The 14,027-nt window shown below is 40.7% G+C and overlaps 1 protein-coding gene across 9 annotated transcripts in view; it reads right to left on the reverse strand.

Annotated features, from left to right (window-relative positions):
* WDFY3 (WD repeat and FYVE domain containing 3) overlaps positions 1 to 14,027 on the reverse strand; it is a 154,220-nt gene that overhangs the window by 118,024 nt on the left and 22,169 nt on the right. For 8 of the 9 annotated variants that reach the window (XM_032110495.1, XM_032110502.1, XM_032110500.1 and 5 more), the window contains exon 2: positions 3,403 to 3,497. The exons of the other annotated variant lie outside the window; for it this stretch is intronic. The gene's annotated coding sequence lies outside the window, so the exon portion shown is untranslated. The remainder of the gene's footprint in view (positions 1 to 3,402; positions 3,498 to 14,027) is intronic. 9 annotated transcript variants of the gene reach the window in all.

A 14,027-nucleotide genomic window follows, 5' to 3' on the forward strand; every position in this document is an offset into this window, starting at 1 on the left:
CAAGGGACTGCCTAAGGCTTGCCTTTCACAGGCTATCACTTATCAGCAGTGGCTCTTCCAATATCCCCCCTCTCCCTGGGATGGAAGATCGGGCATGAAACTTTCACAGCTTCTTCTTATTCCAATTACAGCACTGGTGCACCACTCTCGGCTGCTAAGGTGCACCTTCTTAATTTGTAGTTTTGCTAGAAAAACATTTCCTAGGATACCAAGGAGAAAGCCATACCCCAACAAGTCAGGAAAACAGCAGCAGGGATCACAGAAACAGAGAGCAGCATCCCCACAGAGATAACCTAAATAGAGACTTTTTTTTGCCTCACTATGCTTCACATCCGTAAGAAACTATGGCATCACCAACAGATGGGAACATGTCAAAGGGAGTTTCAGGCATTAATCTATTGCTAGCAAAAAATTACTGACCCAGTGTGAAAAATTGGTGTTTAGCTCTAAGGGAGCCACAAAATGAATCTTTCATGATAACCTGACAACTATGAGAAGAGCACTGAGTGTGCAAAAGCATGGCAAACAAATACCCCTTTCTATCATAGGGAATTTAAAACAAAGCAGTATGTCAGACTTCTCCCAACACCATCTCAAGACAACAACTATTTCTATATTTTATATCTTATTCTATAAAAGCTCTTAAAAAATATGGTCACTCCTCCCTACTCATACATTTTCTCCCTGTGGCAGAATAAAGAAAGTGCTACAAATAAACAAATGCTTCCTCTCAAGTTCTAGGTTTCAATGCTGCAGTTTTCTAAAGGATAGAAAAGTACCACAAACTGTGCTGTGAGCATTGGACGAGGCCATCCAACCCAGTAAACTCAGCATAATTAGGTTATATACACTGACAGAGCTCCTGTGATATAACAAATAAACACAGGGTGAGTCAGGTCAAGCCAACACACACACTTAGGTTACCCCAGTGACAAACAGCTTCATATCAACACACTCAGCTGCCCATTCTGTCTGCTCCCAAACTGACATCACCTGCACATCTCGTAAGTAAACTCTACTCCATGTGCTAAAATCTAAATCATGGGTGTCATTGACAAATCCAGCCATGACAAGCTAGTATAGAAGCCTACTTCAAATGCCTTTCCAAGTGATCCTGAATCCCTATTAAGTGCTCCACAGAACCATTTTTAATAAATTTTGCTCCTGCAATATAGTAATTTAAAGGAAGATCCCATTTAAAAAAAACAAAATACCGCACATATTACACTCAAAAGAACATCATCCTTCAAAACCTTATACATTTCTATTTGTATCACTTCTATCCCTTGCCTCCCTTATGCACTAATCTAATTCATCTGTCAAGGAAGCAAACTAATCAGTTTGACACAATTTTCTCCCTGGCAAATTCATGTTGGTTGGCTGTCTTCCCTTATCTCATTATCTCCTATGTGCTCATAAACTGCATCACAATTTTTACTATTATCCATGTAGCTGCAGGTAAGTCATGCCACAGCTGGAGAGAAACTCAATATGGCCCCATGGAGAGCTCAACCAAATCAAATATTGCAGGCTCAGGTCTGAAAGGAATATAACCACAACCCTAAAACCAAGCTGCTAAGCTCTGCCAGTTCTTGCATGTCCTCAGAACTGGAAGAACAGGATGCATGAAGTGCCAAGGAACTATTTTCTACGTAAGTATCTGAATAGCAGATCACGATTCTTACAAGACAGTCTTCAAAGATTCACAAAATACACTGCATTCAACTGCTTGAAACCAACTGCTTTTACTAAGTGTCAAGAGGGAGACTTAACATGAGAGGAGGTGAACCTTTCATCTTCTTTTATTCTCCATAAAGTAGTGTGTGTGTGTATGTATATATATATATATATATATATATGTATGTCTCAAAACCATCTTAACACACTAGGCTGAAGGGAGCTAGATATTTTCTATTAAGGTAAAAAAAGGTATATTTCTGTCAGACCCCCCTGTGGACAAGTTTGTGGTTTTTGTTAATGAATAAAACATTGGAAACAAAAGCAGCAGCACAGAGCTAGAATGAAAGCATTGATGTTAGAGTGCAGGATTTCACATGAAAGGATGTGCTTTGGGGTTTTTGTCTTCCCTATGCTTTTATTAAATTAGAAGTGATACCTCCCCTTGAACACTTTACACTTCTCAGTTTTATATGAATCAAGATAAAGATGATGAGAATACATCAGTGACTAAAGCTCTTGATAACAAGTGGCAACACTTGCAGTTTTTGAGATCTCCATGCCTCAAAGAGCGATGCCAACTAACATTTCCCTGTACTATGAAGTCTTTTCCCACTGGGTCACCTCTTCACTTTCTGTGTCTGTGACATGCTGCAGCCTTTTTTCTATTAGGTTGTTTTTCTTTTTGCTCCAAAAGGGCGTGTATGTTAAAGGGTGTCCTAGCAAAGCTTGGACATTACTCCTCAGTAGCCACACCACACACACCTATGCTAGTGAAGTAAGCTAACAAAGATTAGAATCCTTTACAGTAAACCAGACAGATTTAATAGAGTTTAACTCAACTGCTCCTATGGAAATTCACCTCTTTGCTTTAGGAGCACTTCAATAGGCCTACTTCTTCCCTCTCCCCCTCCCACTGCTTCATCAAACTTTACTTACTACATTTGTTTTTCATCAGCAAAACCAAGCCTTACTGAATTTAATAGTTATACAAACTTTTTTTACGTCATTAATTAAAAAGCAATCCACTAGGTGATAAATCTACATAATCCTTGTTAATCTTTCCAAAAAACATGGAAGTAAACTAGACTGAACGTTCTAGTTGCAAAAGGAAGCCTCTTGCAGGCCATAATATTTGTAGCAGGACTACAGGGCTCTGGGGAAAAACATTCACAGCAAGCAGTCTATACAGCTTGTACAAACCCAAATAAACTAGGATGTAACACCGAAATACAAGTCACTTGAGGCAGAAGTAGAGATGACATTACCTCTGTGTGGACACAGAATGGACCCTTCCTAGCCTGTCAATTCTACTGAAGATCAGGAGTATTCTTCTCTCAAAGCAAAAATGAGAGACTTGAGAAACTCAAAGAAGAATCAGGCACTACAGTCTCATGCATTATGATCATTCTTACCCTTTTTTTTTAACCTATTGATTAAAACCTCCAAGTTTAACACAGCTTGTCTCTAAACATGCATCATACCCACACAACTTTCTGTGACCACCCAGCAATGTATTTCCACAGCATCCACACAGATAAACAGAATCCTAAATTTTGTTTGGGTAGAGCAATTTTAAGCTGACTGTGTTCTGACAGTGCCTGAATTCACTCCCTTTCTGTGACAGGCAAATGAACTGCTTCACACAGAATTTATTGAAGAGTGTGCCAATTACAAATCAAAAGGCAATTTCCACAAAAGCTCTTCAGCATTCACGTCACTAACCTCTACAGCATTCCTGGGATCAGGGCAAACAGCTTCAAGAGAACAGGGCCCATTCCTTTCCGAGATTTCTCTTCAACACCAAAGTTGCTCTCTCACTAGGTAAAAGAGAAAAAGGTTAGAATATAAATGTGACAATAAAGTCACAGAGCTCTGCTGTTCTGAAATGAAAGAAGAGTCATTCCTATGACAACTGGACTTTCACAAACTAAGAAATCTTTTAAATAGCTCTGGGGAAAGGAACTGTAGCAAACTGACACACAGCAGTATTTCTCTGATTAAATTATACTCACTGAGAGCACATGAACTGCTAAAGAGTTAATACAAAGTGCAAGCCCAGTAATTAATGCACTGACAGCCCGTGATCAGCAGAGCATCCCTCTGAGGAACCAAGTGATTTCTCATCATTACAGCAGGGAATAAGAACTAAGCTACATTGACACTAACCCAGCTGAGCAACTGTGAAGCTACTGAACGTTCAGTTTTCCCTGGCCTCTCCCCCAGTTTGTCTGCCTCTTGTTTTCAGAGTTATAAAATATTCATCTTAGAATTTGCAAGCGGACACACACACAAGCCAACAAGGCTTGTGCTCAAGTCTGAGCTCACTTCAGCACGACTCCATGAGTCCATCACAACAAGGTTCTCCAGCTAACCCAAGGCAGGTGGTAGAGGCAGTAAACCCAGCAGCAGCCACTGTAGAACCTGGCAAATAACTAGGTGAAATGCTGCACCTTGGTTAATTAGCCATGAGATGGCAGACCTCTGATTATTTTACCTCTGATTCCCAGTCAGCCCCATTTGGCACTATTAGTACAGGTGTTCCTATACTCCACAGCACTACACAGTACAGGCATACCTAGAGCAACTGGAAAAACTTTATAATACAATTTATATCATTCATTGTTTTATTATTTTGTACATTAAAAGGAGCAGAAAATATTTCAGTGGGGGGAAATTAACCTGGGTAAAAAAAGCAGTACAGCATCAGGTTCCTTTGAAAGGCTTTGTAAGGGAGATGGCATTAATGTGAAAATCTTGCTCACAGAGGTGTTGCAGAGCTTAAAACAATAAGACATTTTGCTACAATGTTGTTCTATGCTCTAAAAACTTAAATAACTTGCTGGCAAGTGCAAGAGTTCAGCATTAACAACTAAAGAGAATTTCTGTCCTAATTCCATCCTCCATGACCATGAAACCTTCTCCTTCCACTTTCATCTGTTCACAGGGAAAAATAAGGAGCCACCAGCCAGAACCAAATACTACCTGTGTGCACAACACATAAAACTGTAGAAATTGGACCATGGAACTCAGAAACACAAGAATTAAGGGGAGCACTTTGATTTTATCTCTACAGAAGCAAGTAAATATTTAAACTAAGACAATAAACAAATGGTCATTTTGTCATAGTAACAGTTACTGTACAAACTTTAAAACAAATAGGGAACTACAGTTTCAGCTATCTTCAACTGCATTTCACTCTATTAAGAACTTCATTATATAGCCAACCACCTCTCAGGTTCAAAATGATAGATTTTTATCTTTAAATACAGACAATGGAGGTCTCAGGCTCCAAATCAGATCAGACCGTGATTGCACTAAATTTAATTAACACTTACTATATTTTCAAAGCTCAAATGACCACTACAAGTTACACTACAAGTACTCAAAACCCACAAGCTTCCTTCAGCAGAAATTAAAGGGAAATATCAGCATCTTTTCCAGTTAAAACTGTAAAAAAAGGCCATGAGGAAGTACAACCCTGAAGACAGCTTGCAACCCTCCTTCATACGTGTCATTTACTTGATCCTGAACCAAAAGTTTATAGTTTATCTGTATTCCCACAGTACATTTGGAATGCCTTGTCTCTAAGTCCTGATTCCCTTGCATTTATCATACTTCCATATTTTGCCAGGGTCACAATAGCTTGAGAAAGACTTTATCGAAAGCATCTGCACAAAGGGAATTGTTTTGGCTTGCAGTCTCAAAACCAATAAACAGAGGGGAGCAGGAGGTCCTGTTTAAACATAGTTAACAAGAACTAAACGCCTTCTGTGGTGCCAAAAAAATAAAGCACTCCTCCTTTACTTCCATCAACCAATCTTCAGTATCACCCAAGCTTTAATTCTCCCTGTGGTCATCAGTTAACAAAAGTGACTGCAAAACCAATAGCACACACCATCTGTACTTCAGCAACGAGAAAAAGGAAGATGTTTTCAACCTTGAATATCCTAAAACATCATCCTCCAAAGAAATGTAACTAAACTAAGTAACAAAATAGGTTAGTTTTGAATCCACCAGTCACAAAGAGCAAAACTCTGGAAGCACCTAAGACAGCTCAAACAACTCCGGTCTCTTCACGTCCCCCAGCCTAGTGAAGGCACACAAGCCCTCAAGCAGAAATTGCAGCTACTCTGACAAAAACCCTGTTCCAAGTTCTGAGAAAGGAGAACCTGTTCTGGTCAGTACCAAGGGGGTGGCATAGCTTACTCACCTTTCTCCTTAATCAAGTCTCCAGAGTAAAGGAGAAATATACTGACTGGCATGTTAAACTAAACCTTTCCTGGAGGAAAGGATCTATGTTTTATGAACAAGATTCAGATTTAGCTTTCCAGGATGATTTCTTAGGGCATTCACCACCTCTCCATCTGAACTAGGTTCCTGACTTTCCACAGGGACAATGGATCTCCTGGTGGCATGCAGGCAATATGGTACTCTGTGGCTGTGCTGCCTACAGGCTTCCTTGCCCATCTCTGTCCACTGAAACCAATCTAAGTTCACCCTGAACCTCTCCAGACAGGCAGCACCTTGCTCTCTGGCTAATGGCTTTCCCACTTGCAGATCACACACTGTGCAGAGGCTGCTCAAAGCCACAATGGAAAAGCAGCACAGCGAAGAACCAAACTGCCCATTCTGTATCCAGTGTCTGCTCCTGACCACTTCAAAAGTGCCTCAAGTAGCAATTACCTCATGAAAAAGTACACCATAAGTAACAAATGCAACAAGGAGTTACGGGTGGTTCCACTTGCAGTGCAAAACAAACACGGTGGTGATTTCTCCTCCCCAGAACGCTGCACGCACAGGCGGCGTCTGATTCAGCCGACGCCGGCACAGCTGAGCTCTGCGTCACCTCGTTTTCATGACCCACCACTGAACCCTGGCAGCAGCCACATCTATTATTTTCCAGAATCCAAGTGTCATTCAGACAACAATTTTCAGCCACCATAAACACCCCCACCCATGGCTTACATAAAGCTCCCTGCTGCACTGAAGGGCTTTCCTTTGGCTCAAAGAGTTGGAACATGCCATTTGCAACTATTTTCTCAAAATGTAATATTAGGGCAGCCAGCTTGAGCATGACCAATAAAAACCTACGTGACACTTCACAGCAGTTACCATCAATTTTAACAGACATTTTCTTTTTCGCTCAAGTCCCAATCTACAGGCATTTCTTGAAGAGTTTATTTAGGTAATCTGTATAATTACATAAGATAATTAAAAATATTTTCTCCGTCACATGAATAAAAGCTTTTTGGTTTTTTAAAATGCAAAGTCCATTGAGTCAACACGTATTTTATAAGAAACGCACTCTTGCATTATAAGTTGGTTTTTTTGTAAAAACATGTTTTTGTTTCAGTGTCAACTGAACTTGAACTGTTTCTTATCCAAACATACTTCTTCAGAACCGAAACTAAAAAGTTTAAATCAAGTTCTAACAATACAATTTATGACTTGAATAACTTCTCTTAGCTGCCTTTAATCCTTTGTCCTCGTCATTTAAATAATTTGCTTGCTGTAACAAACATTTCCAGACCTGCATCCCACTAGGTATTCAACCAGGTGTTTTAGGTGTCTTTTTATTTTGCCTGAATATCTCAGTACTCACTGTTTTCTAGAGCTTAAAAAATCAAATAGAATTTGACTGCTACCCTCACCAGACATCACACAAAAAGTGCTGAATAACAAAATCTCAGCAATCACAAACCACTTGGTTCCTGCAAAGAAGAAAACTGATCAAGTAACACCATAAAAATTTGCTTTTATGTACATCTTATTTCTGAAAAAGAAATACAAACGTTATGCAGACTTCCATCTTAGCTCCTTTCCCCTTATTTATTTTCCAAGTATTCCCCTGTGGATAAACTATGTTTATCAACTTCATGCATACCACACTAGTGTCATCAGAATATTAAAAAATGAAAGCCCTACAAGAGCACAAGGTTTCTTCTGTGCCTACATACAGCACAGGTATTCAACAGAAACCTATTCAGACCTAACCAGCCATTTTCCTCCCTGCCTCCATGTTTTGCCATGTTAAAAAACTCACTTGCATGTTACATCAAAGAGAAGTCAAGGAAGACATTACATATAAACTGTTGTTGAAAGGAATTACAGTAGCTGAGCGCTAGCACTTACTCCACATTCAACAGAGATAAAATCCTGCCTGTGCTGGAAACAAACCAAAGAGATCATAAACATTATGTGATCCAAGCACATTTTCTGCCTTTTCTAGCTGAGATGTGTGCTTAGCATGCATTCTCTACCTCCCTGGTTCACTTTCAGACACACTGCAAGGGATGTGATGTCAAAGCCTGTCTTTAGCCAGATGAGGTGAGAGGTCAGGACCATAGGCCAGCAGGAGCCTGGATCTCAATCCACACTGCCTACTCGGATGAGAAATAACTTTGGCAACAAAATATTTTTGCTGTATATAAAATCTGAGAGAAGGAATACAAATGTGGGCAACATGTTGTCTAAGTACTTCCAGCTGTTTTAACAGTAGGATCAGGATGAAAGAGCCAGATGTTTCCCTCTGACAAAGACAAGACCTTAAAAGCCAACATAAGGGTCAGCCCCATTTGTAAAAAACAAACAAACAAAAACTTCAGACAGGTAAAAACCTTCTGATTCTGGCTCCCTCCAAAAAACTCTTCTCCATTACTGTTTCTTATTCACTACTTCTGCTAAAACAAACTCTAGAGTTGTAGAACTGCATGCAGGAAGAAGTAAAGAAAGGTACCACATCTGTTTCCAGTAGAGTTCACAACTCTAGCACCTAGACACTTTCTTCTCCTCACCAGTATTCCTGGATTCTTTTGCTTTTTATTTCTAAACCGAACTCTCAGCATTCTCATCATACTTCCAAATGAGTACATACTTCCTAGAGAAATCTCCATTAACCTCCTCCTGCTCAAGAAGGATGAAGGAAAGGCAGTAAGGCATGCACTTCACCTTCTCAGAGATCAACCCCCGAGGTTCACAATAGAAAGCAGCAAAAATGACACACCTAAGCCTACAGTCATTTGTCACCACAGACTGCTTAAAAATTTTCACCGACTATTATTCCATCCATCTTCAACTTAGAACATGGTTGAACACCGTAACAAGGTGTTCTTGCTGTCCCTAAGACTCAGTGTAACACAGCTTGGAAACACTAGAAAGATGATACTAGTGGCAGGCACAAAGGAAACACCACCACAGCTTAAATATAACTTTCTGGAGGTGGAGGGGGAATATATAATCCCAACAACTAATCATGTTTAGACAGATAAAAATAAATTGGGGAGAAAAAAAAATGAAGATACCCCACTCTGTGCAACACCATGCTATGTTCCATGCCAACCCTCAAAACACCTTCACACTCAAGAGCAAAGGGAAGAATCCTCACAAAAGGAGTCTTAATGACAGACTGCTACAGCCACCCTACTACACACAACTCTTAAATGTTGCTCCTCTTCACTGAAGTCGTCCAAGAGCTAAACACAAACAACAGAAACCCTTGCTAGATCTCTTGGGCACCATGCACTCTATGTCTTTCAAACAGCTCCTCCTTACCCTAAAAAATTCTAGTCTTGCCTTTCAGCCAGGCTCTTCTCAATACTGCAAAGCCTCATGATGTAGATGTGAATGGCCAACCAGGTATAATACAAGGAGACATCAACCTGCTTGAACTGCAGCTGCATTCACCTCTCCTCCAGAAGCATCCTCTACATAGAGAGGCAGAACGCAAAACAAGAACTTCAACAATCTCGCACTGGGTACAATTTAAAAACAAGGAAAGTTTAACACCAACAACTTAAGCTTTTTTAAAGCAACACAATGAAAGTCAAGGAAATGAATCCAATCTCATTCACTGCAGGCAAGCTCTGTTGGACAGCCCAAATCTTGCTTCAGTGTAACTGCAGTCATTTGGAAGTCAGGAAGACTTAATGCAACACCTGATTTCTAGGCCACTGGAAAGAAGAAATGCTCCATAAACTGCATTTGTGTTAAGTCAAAGCCAAAATTAGTCTGAAAAAGGAATAAGAAAATTGTCATACACGCTTCATGTTACTTCACCTTTTAATTACTCCCTAATTAAATTTGCATGCTTTGATAATATCTACTACTATAAGCTGATGCTCCAAATGGAAATAAATGCTAATTCCCTCTCTAAATGAACCATCAAAACCATGTACATTTAAATAGATTAGTAAAATTTATTTCAAGTTGTCTTCAGAATGCTCTCACCTACCCTACCCAATCCACAATTTACAAAAATCTTTGCCAAGGATGCATTAATTTGGTCACCCATAAACAGTCTTCTGCTCTTAACAGCAAAGAAAAGCACTTCTTGTAGAAATAAATCACAATGTTTCAGTGCTAAACTCCAGATGCTCCCTACATAGACATGCTGAACTGATTTGCAGGTCACCTGTGACACAAAATTTCATTAATTATATTGCTTGATAAGAAGCACCGTCTTTTTTACATAGAGGTTTTCAAATTAAGTAACTGGGTCTTACTGGTACAGAACTACGATTTCTGTCAATGAAATACTGGATGTTGTTTGCACATAAGTACAGAATGATACAGGATGGAAGATTGCTGTGAAACTCAGTGTGGCCCCACCTCTGCTCAGGCCAGGGGCAGCTTAAATCAGTTGCTCAGGTGAGCTCTGAGCATCTCTGAGGGTAGAAATCTCATTGTCCCTTTGAGAAACCAACTGTGCCTTTAACCTTCATGGTACAAATTTCTACCCTCCTTGTAACTGGCCTTGTGCTGCTTGTGTCCAGTGCCTCTCATCTTATCCCTGTGCATCTCTAAGAAGATAAAGATAGTCAAAATTTCTGCAGCGGTCATCTCTTCTGAAATACAGATTAGTGACCACAGAAATACTTTTTAAGCTGATCAGATATCAGAGGACAGGGCCCTTAATCAGATCAGTCAAGTACACACTGAAATAGTGGGAGTATGTTTTATACAAGCTATTTTTTTATTTATGAAAGAATAAAACCTACATGAACGCACACAACATTTTGCTTCATCAATGGGAAACAAAGACCAGAATAGAGAGGGGTTCTCTCTTTATTTCAGGAAGCTAATGCCTGGCTAGCTCTTTAGTTTTCCACAGGATGAATAAAACCCTCTGGATACAGAGACAAACCCTGATTATCTAAATCACTGGTATCTACAATTCTGAAATCCAGAAGTCAAATACCTGCCTGGAGGACAGATGCTCTGGCATTCCTAAGAACAAACCAGCTACCTTGGTATTTGAAGGCTTGCAATACTATTTTAAATACTATGTTCAATTCCCTCACTGATGGGGCATGGCTATTTGTTTCTTTTACAAAGAGAAGTGTGTAAGTTGTTGCAAACACTACACTCAAAAGTAAATAAAGATTTTTTTTTCCCCTCTCAATTAGTGTCTACATGCTAGCTTGCTCAATATAGCTACACTCACTGATGTTATATTGCATAATGTAATCAATATACCACTATGTTATCCCTGCCATTACTTCCAAGCTCATATTCATTTTTATTTACTTTAATTAATCACAAAGTTACAATTTCCTAACAAGGACTGAAGGCTGACCTATATTAAAAGGTGCCACAGGCTATTGGCAAACCAAAGACGAAGCCAGGCTTTTCACAGCACTGCATGGTGGGAGGACAAGGGACAACAGACATAAATTGATACAAGAGAGGTTCAGACTGCGCATAAAGAGAAGCTTCATTCCCCCACTGATGACAGAGGCACCAGAGTAGGGCCCAGAGAAGCTGTGCTGTCTCCAGACTTGGAGATTTGCAAGACACGACAGAATCAAGCCCAGTACAACTTGGTCCCATCTCAGAGCCGGTCCAGCTGTGAGCAGGAGGTTGGACTACAGGCCTGCCAAGGTTTCTCCCAGCCTGAGAGACCTTGAGAGGTTCTCTTCCCCACTGTCATGTACAGAGCTCGTCTTAATCCCAGAGTTCAATTCCAACATTTAACATGCAAAGTCAGCTGACTTGCTGCCCTGCTTTCCCAAACCTCCCAACTGCATGGATTCTTTTCACTCTGCAGCCTTCAGCCTCCTACCTATCCTGACACTTTACAAAAGGGAAGGTAACCTTTCACCAGTGGACATAACTTTTTCTCCAGGCATCTACTTGGACGCCAGAAAACCAGTCATTAAGTCTGCAGCACATGAAAAACAGGAGGAAAAGAACAGAAAGCAGACAGACTATAGAAAATGCTGGGCAGAGGACAGGCCCTCCCCAAGCATACAGGTCTCCTGACTAGCAGCGTCTTTTGTATTTGACTCACATCCAGCCCTACAAGTTCCAAGCAGGTTCCTCCAGAGATCCACCAGTCAGCCAGTCCAGCACACGAGTCCTGTGACAAGTTTTTCTCCAGCACCTGCAGTGCTGGAGAGGGGCAACATTTTGGCCTGTGCTAACAGCCCTTCCTTAACAAGGATCACAGAGAATCTTGGCATGGCAACATTTTGTCGACACTAGGGTACTACCCAAAAGCAGCTGTCCTGGTGAGCTGCCTTTGACAGGAGCACAACCATTTGCATGGTGCTGTACTCCAGGTAACATTTTCATAAACGCAAGAGCTGTCTTGCATCAAGTTAATTCTTGCATCTGTGAATCTCTACTTTTCTCCTCTGCAACATGGAGAAATTGTCCCAGAGTAAAGGAGATGTAGCTGTGCTTCCTGGAGAGCAGCTTTAGCCCACATGCACCTCAACAGTGCCCTCACCTTCAAACACAGCACTGAGCCACTCACAGCATGCACAGCACTGGGCCACTTGCTCAGTGTGTGTTGAGAGAAAGGAAAATTAGGGCAGCTGGCAGAGAGGAAGCCGACTTCCAGTTAATTGGCCAGCCAGGCTGCACACACTTCCCACCAGTGGACTGCCCTGGGCTCAGCACACAGTTCCCAGGCTGTGCGCTGCACAGCTGGTGTCCAGGTATATCCAGGGATCAGAAGAAACAGATTTGCAGCAGAGCTTCCATTTCTGGGTTTCCAGGTAGCTATTTCTGTTCTACAAGAACTCTTTTTGGGTCAGTGACCTTCAACTCCAAGCCTTGAAGGGCATGTATTTCAATAAATTGTTTCCTTGCTGTAAATTAAATGTTACCGTTCTGAGAAGGTCTGTCGGTCATGTCTCTTTGACAGAGAATTTGGCCAGCTCAGATAGAGTTAAGGCTGTAAGTAGCCTGTCCACCAAAAGAACAAATCAGTATGTATTTAAATGTTTATGAATCGCCTAAAGATTATGTTCAACATTGCAACTGAACAAGTCAAAGTTGATGATATACATAAATCCTAATAATAAAGATTTATTTATTCTATCACACACTACACCATGAATCTTAAGCTCCCAGATTCTGTTTCCAAGGCCCATGTCCAGCTATAAAATGTTTTGTAGCTATTGTGGTGCTAGTCATGTCACCACAATTTGCCAGCCTTCATGTCTCAGCAGAGTGCTGCAGAACTCTGGTTCTCATCTCACTCAAGAGTCTTTTTAGTCAGCTCCTTGAACTGCCACCCATAACCAGTTCTTCGTACTCTGCAAGTTTGCAAGGCTGGTATATATTTGGACAGCTCTCTCCAGGTCTAATTTCTAACTTAAATGAAGTAACAAGGCATGTTAGAAAAGGAACATTAGGACAACAATTTCCACAAATGCCAACATTACTGCACAGTTTACCAGCATGTGATAGCAAATGAGATGACGCCTTATTCTAGTAACTGCATGGAAACAGAGAAATCCACTGAACTATGGACACCATCCTGAGAGAAGACAGATATTCTGAATATCATCCAAGATCATTTACTGTGTTCCTGGGAGAGCTTGTTCTGCAGACTGCCTGCAAAGTCCTCACATCTTTGGATTCTGCCTTCTTGGCAGCTGCCAGGGATCTCATTTTGAATCAAACATTTCCTGTCTTGCCCAGCTAACACAGTGTTAGAAATAAAATTTCTAAAAATCCCAACAAACATCAGCAGACTAAAATGATACTGAATATCCCAATAACTGTTTCAGTCTGCAATGTGAAATCAAAGAGTGCCCAAAGTAAAAAGTCACCTTTTCATTTAGTGACCCCCAGGTTGAACAGACACCTCCCACAAATGGGGGTCAGACCTCCCCATGCAGCTCATCACTGGTACTTAAAAAGCTAAGCTAACTGACTTTTCTTTTTCTTGAACCAAAGGGAAACTAAGGTACTGCAGAACAAGTCCTGCAAGAAAAAAGAAGTGTCTAAATGAAGTCACTCTTAAAACCATCTGCAAAAATTATGACCATGTACTTCTTTCTGTTCCTTCAGAAAGCAGGACTCACTACTTGAAACAAGCCAGTCTGTTTTTCAAA

The sequence above is a fragment of the Corvus moneduloides genome, chromosome 5 (genome assembly GCF_009650955.1).
Source record: "Corvus moneduloides isolate bCorMon1 chromosome 5, bCorMon1.pri, whole genome shotgun sequence".
Lineage (NCBI taxonomy): Eukaryota > Metazoa > Chordata > Aves > Passeriformes > Corvidae > Corvus > Corvus moneduloides.